Raw genomic sequence first — 12,558 nt, 5'->3', positions numbered from 1 at the left:
AATCTCAAACTTTCAAGTGTTCGAGTGAGTTGAAGTTCACACTTCCCTCACGCACTTTCCCGAAATAGAAAATAGGAAAAGATCGAGTATGTACCTTGTGCCTTTATGCACTAATACTGCTCTGAACATGTCGATCTAGGATTCTCTTCTAGTTGTCCGCTCTGTCGCTCTCTAACTAGGAAATCTGTTTCCGAACTTAAAAGAGTCGATGAACCAACTCCAAAAACTAAGTGGGAGGGTTATACTCGTTGTTTGTAACCCGCGATCCCCAACACTAATGAAATATGCAATAACGTGGGACTAAGAGCCGCTCTTGCGACCCTCACTTAAATGTGAGTACTCCAAGGCGTTATTGTATCGATCATTGCTCAATGAGCTACGTCCGAGAGTGATGCAATGATGGCAAGGCCTCCCCTTGGGGGATTGTTTTTCAAAGCTGATCTTTTGGACTAAGTGGTTGGTTGCACACTTAGGCTCAATCCCTAGTATCCTTCCTTAAGGCTCTGCGAAAGGATGTGAGTGATCAAACCAATTTACAAGGTGGCTAGTCAAAATGATGTACTGACATCTTGGCTTAGCATTAATGATGTGTCATTTACTTATAAATGGAGATTTTTTGCGGCCTTCTCTTGAGGGAGTAAATTATCGTTTAGTTTATAACACCTTTGGATTTTATAAAAGTCTTAATAAAACTTAAATCCTAAACCAAAGACTAATCATAAACTTGTTTCAACTTAAATAGGCAATATGTCTCTCAAACATCTCTCAATCTTTCTTTCCTCGAATAAACTCGAAAACGAAAACTACGTAGATTCGAAACGTAACCTCGACATAATACCTACCGTTAACAAGCACAAATGGGTACTCACCACCCCGTGTCCTTCTCTGATGAATGATGATTCAACTCAAGAGGACAATGACGCCTTAGCGGCCTGGCTTCGATCCGATGAGATTGTGAGGTGCTATATCTTGGCATCTATGAACAATATGCTGAAAGAGCAACATCGTGACATCGAGACTGCCGCTGACATGCTCTACAATCTCCTTGAGATGTTTGAAGGGCAAAGGCGTCAAGCAAGGCAACAAGCAGTCCGACAGTTTATGAACTGTCATATGAAGGCTAGGACTCCTGTTAGAGACTTTATGATACTGATCATTAGTTTTCTAAATAAGATGGAAATCCTAGGATCTGAGAATGATGGGAAGAATGTCATAGATATGATCTTAGAAACTCTCCACACATCTCTTGATACCTTTAAGATGAACTACTCCATTAACAAGCTAGAGTACACTGTTACCAAGCTTATGGAGGAACTTCACACTGCTGTAGGTCTCACTAAGAAAAAGAGGAATCAAGGAGAGGCACATGCTACTGAGCAAGAAGCCTCCGCCTCTAGAACTGTGAAGAGACCTGACAAGGCCGATAAAAAGAACTGTCCCGCCTATCTCAAAGCAAAGGAACATAGTATTGTACTAGTTACCGAAGCATGCTTAGTAACTGATAATGTATCATCGTGGATTATTGACTCCGCTGCTACTAACCATATTTGTTGTTCCTTGAATGGTTTCAAGAAAACCAAAAGCTTAGAGGAAGGCGAGTTCTGTTTCAAATGGGGTGATGGGAGCCTGGTGTCCGCGAAGGCTGTGGGATCCGTGACGCTATCTTTTGAAGACCGCCCTTTAAACTTGAATAATGTTTATTTTGTTCCTACCTTTGGGAAGAACTTAATATCTGTTGCTCGTCTTATTGAGCAAGATTATTGTTTAAAGTTCATTAAGAATGGAATTCGTATTTCGTTTCCTGATAATTCTTTTGTCACTGATGCATGTATGAAGAATGCTCTTTTCTACATCTATCCCACTCAACCTTCTCTTTTAGACACCGAAATAGATAACGATCTAATTAGGGAGCCAAAGAGGATCAAACTTTCTGAATCCTCCGATCTAACAAAATCAACATACCTCTGGCACTTAAGACTTGGTCATATCAGTCTAGATAGGATTAAGAGACTTGTGAGGGATGGTCCACTCCAAGCCTCTGCAATAGGTTCACTACCTACTTGTGAATCCTGCATAGAAGGAAAAATGACTAAGCGACCTTTCTCCGATAAGGGTCGAAGAGCCACTGAGTTGCTGGAACTAATACATTCTGATGTATGTGGTCCGCTCAACCAACAGGCACGTGGAGGATACGAATACTTCGTTACCTTCACTGATGACTACTCAAGATATGGGTTTGTCTATTTGCTTAAACACAAATCCGAGACCTTTAACGTATTTAAGGTCTTTAGGGCTTTAGTGGAAAAGCAAACTGGCAAAATGATCAAAACCCTTCGATCTGATCGAGGTGGTGAGTATATGTCTGGAGAGTTCGATGACTTTCTTAAAGAAGAAGGTATCGCTTCTCAGCTTACCGCACCTGGCACACCTCAACAAAACGGAGTGTCAGAGAGAAGAAACCGAACTCTTATGGAGATGGTTAGATCAATGATGAGTTACTCATCACTCCCGCTTTCCTTTTGGGGATATGCCCTCGAAACAGCCGCCTACATTCTGAACCAAGTTCCGTCCAAAACGGTTCCTGGTACTCCTTATGAACGATGGACTGGCCGTAAAGTGAGTCTTGGCCGCATCCGAATTTGGGGTTGCCCTGCACACGTGCTGAGGCAAAAGACTAGCAAGTTGGCTAGTAGGTCAGAATTGTGCCTGTTTGTAGGATATCTGAAGGAAACCAAAGGTTTTACTTTCTATAGTCCCGAGGACGATAAGACTTTCGTTAGCACGAATGCTCGTTTCCTTGAGGAGGACTTTATGAAGGATGCGAAACCTAGAAGCAAAATTGTGCTTGAAGAAAAGTTGGGTGAGGAAGCTTCTACCTCATCTGTAAGAACTGTTCTTACCCCAACTGAAACACAACCTAACTCATCAGAATCTCGTCAAGTAGTACTTAGACGTAGTGGGAGGGCTACTCAAAAGCCTGACAGGTACATGTCTTATGGAGACTCTCTTGTAGCCGTCTCCGACATGGATGACCCTGTTTCCTATAGCCAAGCGATGGCTTGTTCTGAATCAAACCTTTGGCTTGACGCCATGAAAGTTTAAATGCACTCGATGTATGTCAACAAAGTCTGGAAACTTGTAGACCTTCCTGAAGGGATTAAACCCGTAGGGTGTAAGTGGATATACAAGAAGAAAAGGGGTCCTAATGGGAACGTCGAGACGTTCAAAGCACGACTTGTGGCGAAGGGTTATACCCAACAAGAAGGGATTGACTATGAAGAAACCTTCTCGCCAGTCGCAATGCTTAAATCCATCCGCATACTCCTATCCATAGCTGCAGCTCTCGACTATGAGATCTGGCAAATGGATGTCAAGACAGCCTTTCTGAATGGCAATCTTGACGAGCGCATTTACATGGCTCAACCAGACGGTTTCGTGGATAAAGGTCAAGAGACCAAGGTTTGTGAGTTGCTTAAATCCATTTATGGACTAAAGCAAGCATCTAGGTCATGGAATATTAGATTCGATGAAACTGTAAAGAGCTTTGGCTTTGAACAGTCAATAGATGAGCCTTGTGTTTACAAGTTAATACACGAAGGCAAAGTTGTGTTTCTGGTACTATATGTCGATGATATACTGCTCATTGGTAATGACGTGGGTAAGTTATCTGAGGTTAAGGTCTGGCTGGCAAAGCAATTCGACATGAAGGATCTAGGAGAAGCCGCGTACATTCTGGGGATCCAAATCTTTCGAGATAGGAAAAACCGGACCCTGTCGCTCTCTCAAGCATCTTATATTGATAAGGTGATGGATCGCTTCTCGATGCAAGACTGCAAGAGGGGTCAAACACCCTTTAGGCATGGAGTTTCACTCTCTAAGGACCAGTCTCCCAAGACTGCACAAGAGATTGAAGACATGAGGAAAATTCCTTACGCCTCTGCCGTAGGAAGCCTCATGTATGCTATGCTTTGCACCCGACCTGATATATGTTTCGCCGTTGGCGTAGTTAGCCGTTTCCAATCCAACCCTGGACCCGAGCACTGGATTGCTGTTAAGCATGTTCTTAAGTATCTTCGAAGAACTAGGAACTTGATGCTTACATACTCAGGTACTGACCTGACTATGACGGGATATACCGACTCCGATTTTCAAGCGGATAAGGATTCCAGGAAATCCACATCAGGATATGTGTTCATCCTTAATGGTGGAGCTGTTGTGTGGAGAAGTATTAAGAAATCTTGCATTGCTGACTCCACAATGGAAGCAGAATATGTGGCTGCTTGTGAAGCATCCAAAGAGGCTGTATGGCTTAGAAAGTTCCTTAAGTATTTGGAAGTTGTTCCAAACGTCGACGAGCCCATGACCCTTTATTGTGATAATAGTGGGGCTGTCGCTAACTCAAAGGAACCTAGAAGCCATAAGCGCTCTAAGCATATTGAGAGGAAATACCATTTGATTCGAGAGATCGTGCAGCGCGGAGACGTGGAAGTGAAGAAGACCTCTGGCAGATCCATTCACCAAGGCCCTAGCGAACATGGTCTTCGACCAACTTCGAGAGGGATTAGGCATGTAGGACTACTCACATCTTCTTTGAGTCAAGTGGGAGTTTGTTGTCAATGGTGCCCACAAGAAGAGTAGTAGTCTTTATTTTGTACATTTGATGTAATAAAGTCTCATGAAGACTCTTGCTTGTAATTGCCTATTCATTCATTAATAAAGTTGAAACGTTCATTCAATCTTCCTTGTCTGAAGCTTTATGATAAAACCATAGTCTTTTAGTCCATAAACAAACTTAACAACTTACGAAGAGACAAATGTAGATTTGCATGAACAAACTCTTCGTAGTTTGCTTAAAACGATATATTCGCAATCTTAGGGTCAAAGGACTATTGACCTCAGTATGATTGTTAGAAGAATCTATGATGTCTGGTTATGAGGCATTGAGAGTTAGGAACTCTATAGTTCTTCTAGGTATCTTCCGAAGGTACTGAATTGACCAGTGCACTTCTAGAGACAAGATAAGAACAAACCATTTAACCTCTTATGTCTCGAAGTCACTATGTATGAATTGCATCATGCTTACCTTAATCCTGAAATGAGACATGCCATTTCACACCTTAGTATTCTCATTTGAGAAAGTCAAAGTTCGGACTCACTATGTGATTCCGAACAAGGCCTATTGGTGAAGTACTAAGTTGTGAGTCTGTCATGAGTAACTTTGTGAAGTTCTCATAGATATGGAATTCATGTACAAGATTGCTGAAATGCAATGTATGTCACCTCATGCTTTGTTCCTTGGAGTGTGAATAAATGAACTGGCCAGTGTCCAAATTGAGTCTCGACTCTTTTTGGATGAAACAATGTGACTTGTTAGCTCCTCGTCAATACATTGTTTCTAACTTATTCACAAGCGACAAAGGAGTTGAGGAAATAACAGCTAGAAGGGTAAAATGGTAATTTAGTAAATCCCGACTAGCTGATGACATTCATGAAGGGTAAACATAGATAATATTCAGTGGATCCGCTCATCATAATTAGGTCGAATTCTTGAGTAGAAAACAAATTCATTTGAACCGAGAGATTTTCAGTGTCAGCTCTTTAGTGGAGTCAGTTGGCATTAAGCTAAACTTGGAAAAGGTTTGTGAACTTTTGAGTCCAAGTGTTTAGCTAAAGCTTTGTTCATTTGGGTCCATGAGGTCACTGTCACGAATCACATCGATAGGAATAGTTAAACTGGAAGCTAAGTCAAAACAAGAACGAAAATAGTGAAAAGGGTATTTTTGTCTTTTGAGACAAACGATGAAATGAATGTCAATAAATTTTAGACAAGGTCATTTTATGACATGTTTCACTCTGCCATGACTTGATCATTGGGCCTTGTGAATTAATTTCATTTCATAAGAATTTTATTGAAAATTCTTAATGGGTCTTTCACATGTTGTCATTAACAAATGAAGAAGCTTCTAGAAGCTCCTTCTAGATGTGAAATGGGCGCCCAAATACCCAAGGGAAAGAGAAATTATTTTGTGCATAAATGTATCAAGATACTTGCCAAAAGAAAAAGAGGAAACAAATTTCCTCTATGAGGAAAGCATAAGTTCGGCCAACACAAGGGAAAGAGAGAGACAAACTAAATGAGGAAACAAATCCAAGGCTTATTGAAGCACATGTTGGACGTGCAAAGCAAGGGAAAAAGTGGAAATAAGATTTCCTCATAAAGGCTTGGAAAATAAGAGGAAACTACTTCTTTCCAAGGCCAACCCTTCTCCTATAAATAGGACCCTCATTCCTCTCATTCTATTCATTCAACATAAGTTAGAGATTGAGAGACTCTCTCTCTAGACATTGTTGGCCGCCCCTCTTCTCTCTCTTTCTAGTTTCTATTTTCGATTTTTCTTGTCTTGGCACCTAGGTCCTCACTCGACCTAGTCTTTAGCTCTGCGACTTTGAGACTCGTTCTTAAGTCGTAGTGTTTAAAAGTGCCCACTCACTGATTCCTTCTTTTCGAGTGATTTAGTGATAGAAACTATCGTGGTTGCTCGAGTTCCCGAGGAAAGAAAAGAGAGACGTGCTGCGAGGGGAGACGAACGTTGCCAACCTTCCAAAGGCTCATCAACGTTCAAGCATCAAAAAGGTTAGTAACTTTTATAGCTCATATTAGTTTTTATTTACATGCATATGCTCTTGTCTAGGTTAGTAAAAACTAGTTTTACTTAAAAAGAAAATTTTTAAAATTCCGCCGCTTAACGAAGCGTTAAACTTTTTCTTAAACCCTAGATCGATTCCAACAGGTTGGACAAACATTATGCGTTTATTGATTGTCGAAAGAAGTCTGTTTCATTTAAGAAACCGGAAATTAAACCATTCCAGTTTCAAGGCTCATCTCGAAAATCGAGTCTTCCGGTCATATCGGTGTTGAGAGCGCTGAAGTGTTGTCAATGGTGCCCACAAGAAGAGTTGTAATCTTTATTTTGTACATTTGATGTAATAAAGTCTCATGAAGACTCTTGCTTGTAATTGCCTATTCATTAATAAAGTTGAAACGTTCATTCATTCTTTCTTTGTTTGAAGCTTTATGATAAAACCTTAGTCTTTTAGTCCATAAACAAACTTAACAACTTACGAAGAGACAAATATAGATTTGCATGAACAAACTCTTCGTAGTTTGCTTAAAACGATATATTCGCAATCTTAGGGTCAAAGGACTATTTACCTCAGTATGATTGTTAGAAGAATCTATGATGTCTGGTTATGAGGCATTGAGAGTTTGGGACTCTATAGTTCTTCTAGGTATCTTCCGAAGGTACTGAATTGACCAGTGCACTTCTAGAGACAATATAAGAACAAACCATTTAACCTCTTATGTCTCAAAGTCACTATGTATGAATTGCATCATGCTTACCTTAATCCTGAAATGAGACATGCCATTTCACACCTTAATATTCTCATTTGAGAAAGTCAAAGTTCGGACTCACTATGTGATTCCGAACAAGGCCTATTGGTGAAGTACTAAGTTGTGAGTATGTCATGAGTAACTTTGTGAAGTTCTCATAGATATGGAATTCATGTACAAGATTGCTGAAATGCAATGTATGTCACCTCATGCTTTGTTCCTTGGAGTGTGAATAAATGAACTGGCCAGTGTCCAAATTGAGTCCTGACTCTTTTGGATGAAACAATGTGACTTGTTAGCTCCTCGTCAATACATTGTTTCTAACTTATTCACAAGCGACAAAGGAGTTGAGGAAATAACAGCTAGAAGGGTAAAATGGTAATTTAGTAAATCCCGACTAGCTGATGACATTCATGAAGGGTAAACATAGATAATATTCAGTGGATCCGCTCATCATAATTAGGTCGAATTCTTGAGTAGAAAACAAATTCATTTGAACCGAGAGATTTTCAGTGTCAGCTCTTTAGTGGAGTCAGTTGGCATTAAGCTAAACTTGGAAAAGGTTTGTGAACTTTTGAGTCCAAGTGTTTAGCTCAAGCTTTGTTCATTTGGGTCCATGAGGTCACTGTCACGAATCACATCGATAGGAATAGTTAAACTGGAAGCTAAGTCAAAACAAGAACGAAAATAGTCAAAAGGGTATTTTTGTCTTTTGAGACATATGATGAAATGAATGTCAATAAATTTTTTTGACAAGTTCATTTGATGACTTAATGTCACTCGGCCATAACTTGACTATTGGGCCTTGTGAATTAATTTCATTTCATAAGAATTTTATTGAAAATTCTTAATGGGCTTTTCTCATGTTGTCATGAACAAATGAAGAAGCTTCTAGAAGCTCCTTCTAGATGAGAATAGGCGCCCATAATACCCAAGGAAAGAGAGTTTATTTTGTGCATAAATGTATCAAGATACTTGCCAAAAGAAAAAGAGGAAACAAATTTCCTCTAGAAGGAAAGCATAACTTCGGCCAAGAGAGAGACAAAGCAAGGCTTGGAACAAAATAGGAAACAAATCCAAGGCTTATTGAAGCCTATGTTGGCCGAGCATCTGAAGTGGGAAAAGAGGTAATTGGCTCATGAATATGAGATATTCTATAGAAGAGGAAACTACCTTATAGAAGGTGAGACCTCTCCTATAAATAGGAGCCTCATTTCCTCACATTTCATTCATCCAAGTTTAAGAGATTTGAGAGACTCTCTCTCTAGAACTTGGCCGAAAATCCTCTCTCTCTCTCTCTCTCTAGTTTATTTTCGATTTTTTCTTGTCTTGGCACCTAGGTCCTCACTCGACCTAGTGTTTAGCTCTGCGACTTCGAGACTCGTTCTTATGTCGTAGCGTTTAAAAGTGTCCACTCACTGATTCCTTCTTTTCGAGTGATTTAGTGATAGAAACTTTCGTGGTTGCTCGAGGTGCCGAGGAAAGGAAGAGAGACGTGCTGCGAGGGGAGACGAGCGTTGCAAACTTTCCGAAAGCTTCTTCAAAGTTCAAGCTTCAAGAAAGGTTAGTAAATTCTTAGCTCATATTGGTTTTTAATTACATGTACTTGCACTTGTCTAGGTTAGTAAAAACTGTTTTACTTGTAAAAGAAAATTTTTAAAATTCCGCCGCTTACCAAAGCGTTAATTATTTTCTCAAACCCTAGATCGATTCCAACATGAAGTTGATACATCAAAGGTTCGCTGGATATCTTACGAGTGTGATAGATATCACGAAGGCAGCCAAAAGCCGCAAGACATCCCTGTCGTGAGAGACTTCATCGATGTCTTTCCAGAAGACCTGTCAGGTCTACCTCCTGATTGCGAGGTTGAGTTCAATATCGAGCTCATTCCAGGCACAGCTCCGATATCGAAAGCTCCATATCGTATGGCTCCAGCAGAATTGAAAGAACTCAAGACGCAGCTACAAGAGTTGCTTGACAAAGGGTTCATACGACCAAGCCATTCGCCTTGGGGAGCGCTAGTCTTGTTCGTTAAGAAAGCAGATGGTTCTCTACGGCTCTGTATTGACTACCGTGGATTGAACCAAGTGACGATCAAGAACAAGTATCCGTTGCTGCGGATCGACGATCTTTTTTATCAACTGTCAAGGGCGACAATGTTCTCGAATATTGACTTGCGTTCGGGATACCATCAGCTGAAGGTTCGAGATGAAGACATCCCGAAAACTGCTTTTCGTACTCGATATGGTCATTATGAGTTCTTAGTTATGTCGTTTGGATTGACTAACGCGCCGGCAGCATTCATGAACCTGATGAACCGAGTATTTGAGGACTTTCTGGATAATTTCGTGATCGTGTTCATCGACGACATTCTAATCTACTCGAAAACTAACGAAGAGCATGAGCATCATCTGGAACTGGCGCTAAGCAGGCTGAGGGAAAAGCAACTATACGCCAAGTTTTCAAAGTGTGAATTTTGGCTGGAGCGTGTAGTATTCCTTGGTAATGTTGTCAGTAGCGCTGGTATCATGGTAGATCCTGCTTAAGTGGAAGCCGTGAGGTAGTGGAGTCAGCCAAAGATTGTCACTGAAATAAGGAGTTTCTTGGGTCTTGCTGGCTACTATAGGATGTTTGTGGGAGGATTCGCTAAGTTGGCCATGCCCCTAACTCAACTAACCCGTAAAGGACAGAAGTTCCTTTGGACCAAGACCTGTGAGAAGAGCTTTCAAGAGCAGAAGAACAGGCTGACAACCGCTCCAGTGCTCACCATTCCACAAGGAGTTGATGGATTTGCCATTTACTGCGATGCGTCTAAGCAAGGTTTGGGTGCTGTACTGATGCAACATGGGAAAGTCATCGCATACGCCTCTCGACAGTTGAAAGATTATGAAACTCGGTACCCTACACACGATCTAGAGCTTGCAGCTGTCGTTTTTGCTCTGAAAATTTGGAGACACTATCTGTATGGAGTGCATTGCGACATCTATACGGATCATAAGACGCTGAAATATCTCTTTACTCAGAAAGAGCTTAACATGCGCCAAGGACGTTGGATGGAACTTCTGAATGACTATGACTTTGATTTGGATTATCATCCTGGTAAGGCAAATAAAGTCGCAGATGCGCTTAGCTGCAAATATGTAGCGTCTTTAACAAGAATGGTTGAAACGTCTCTTCAACTAAAAGACGATGTTCAGCAGCTAGAGCTTCAGCTGATCATTGGAAGATTAGCTGCTCTCAGCGTACGTCCGATGTTGCTGGAACAGATCAAGGATGATCAAGATGCTGACGAATATCTTCTTGGGAAGATGTTTGAGGCTCAAAATGGTAAAGAGGGTGATTTCAAGTTAGATGAGAATGATGTTTTGAGATGCAATGGAAGAGTTTGTGTGCCATCTAACGAAGAAGTCAGAAAGCAGTTGATGGTAGAAGCTCACGGGACACCATATTCGGTACATCCATGTGTGACAAAGATGTATCAAGACTTGAAAAATGTATATTCGTGGTCAGGAATGAAGAAAGATGTAGCTGAGTTTGTTCAAAAGTGCCTAACTTGTCAACAAGCTAAGGCAGAGTATCAAAAGCCAGATGGACTGCTGCAACCACTTGAGATTCCACAGTGGAAGTGGGAGCAGATAACGATGGATTTCGTGTCAATTTTTCCAAAAACCACAGCTAGTCATGACTCAGTATGGGTCATTGTCGACAGGTTGACCAAATTAGCTCATTTTCTGCCCATCAAGACCACTCACACCATGGATAAACTCGTCGAAATCTACATCAAAGAGATTGTTCGTCTATATGGAGTTCCTAGCTCGATCGTCTCTGACCGTGATGCTCGTTTTACGTCCAAATTTTGGAAGAGTGTACAATAGCGTTTGGGGACGCGATTGAAGTTCAGCACTGCATTTCATCCCCAAACCGACGGCCAAAGTGAACGCACGATCCAAGTGTTAGAAGATATGCTCCGAGCGTGTGTTTTGGAATTCCACGGCTCGTGGAGTCGTTATCTTCCCTTGGTAGAGTTCTCGTACAATAAGAGTTATCAAGAGACGATTGGGATGGCACCCTATGAAGCTCTTTATGGGCGAAAATGTCGCTCTCCAGTTCATTGGGATGAAGCTGGTAAGAGCGATTTCATCGGGCCTGAATTGCTCGAGAGGACCACCGAGGCGATCAAGAAAATTCAAGCCCGGATGAAGACAGCACAGAGTCGTCAAAAGAGCTACGCAGATAAGAGTAGAAGACCTCTAGAGTTTGAGGCAGGAGAGAAAGTCTTTTTGAAAGTTTCCCCGATGCGTGGTGTCATGAGATTCGGGAAGAAAGGAAAGCTCAGCCCGAGATATGTTGGACCTTTTGAGATTCTGGAACGAGTAGGCAAGGCAGCGTATCGCCTAGCCCTACCGCCGTCTATGTCCAACCTTCATGATGTGTTTCATGTATCGATGTTGCGGAAATACATATCTGATCCTTCACATGTACTTCAAGATCAAGAGGTTGAAATTTCTCCTGACATCAGATATGAAGAACCAGCTGTTGCAATCCTAGATCGCAAGGAGAAAGTCTTAAGGAATAAGACAATACCTCTAGTCAAAGTACTATGGAAGAAACACTCCGCAGAAGAAGCTACTTGGGAGCTTGAGAGCGAAATGCAAAAGAAATATCCCGCCTTGTTCTAAGTTTCGAGGACGAAACTCTTCTAAGGGGGTAGGGATTGTAATATACGAACTTTTGTAACGCTCGACTTGTGGATTTGAATAAAATAAACGAGCTTCCGTTTGTTACAATTATGTTTTGAGTGAATGATGGACGTATAAGTTTCCCGAGTTAATTTAAAATATATTAAGGTAAGGAAAAATCTCGGAATAAATAAAGGAATTATCGAGTTTATCTCGACTAATAAATTATTTCCGATGAAATATTCCGGAAATTAATTTAAGAAATAAATTCTCAAGGACGAGAATTAATTCCGAGAAACCTTAAATACATTTTAATTAATTTAGAACGAACGAGAAAATTCTCGGTTCGAATCATATAATTATAATCCCTTCGGTTATGGGTCTAATTAAATAATTATATGAAGAGGACTTGGTTGTAATGATCTTTAAGGGACCCATTTGAAAGAAAACAAGGAAAAGAGATTGATTCGTGAAAAATAGGATAA

Source organism: Urtica dioica, chromosome 7 (assembly GCF_054948205.1).
Source record: "Urtica dioica subsp. dioica isolate 48M chromosome 7, U.dioica_male_clone48M_v1_H2, whole genome shotgun sequence".
Lineage (NCBI taxonomy): Eukaryota > Viridiplantae > Streptophyta > Magnoliopsida > Rosales > Urticaceae > Urtica > Urtica dioica.
This window is presented reverse-complemented; position numbering follows the sequence as displayed.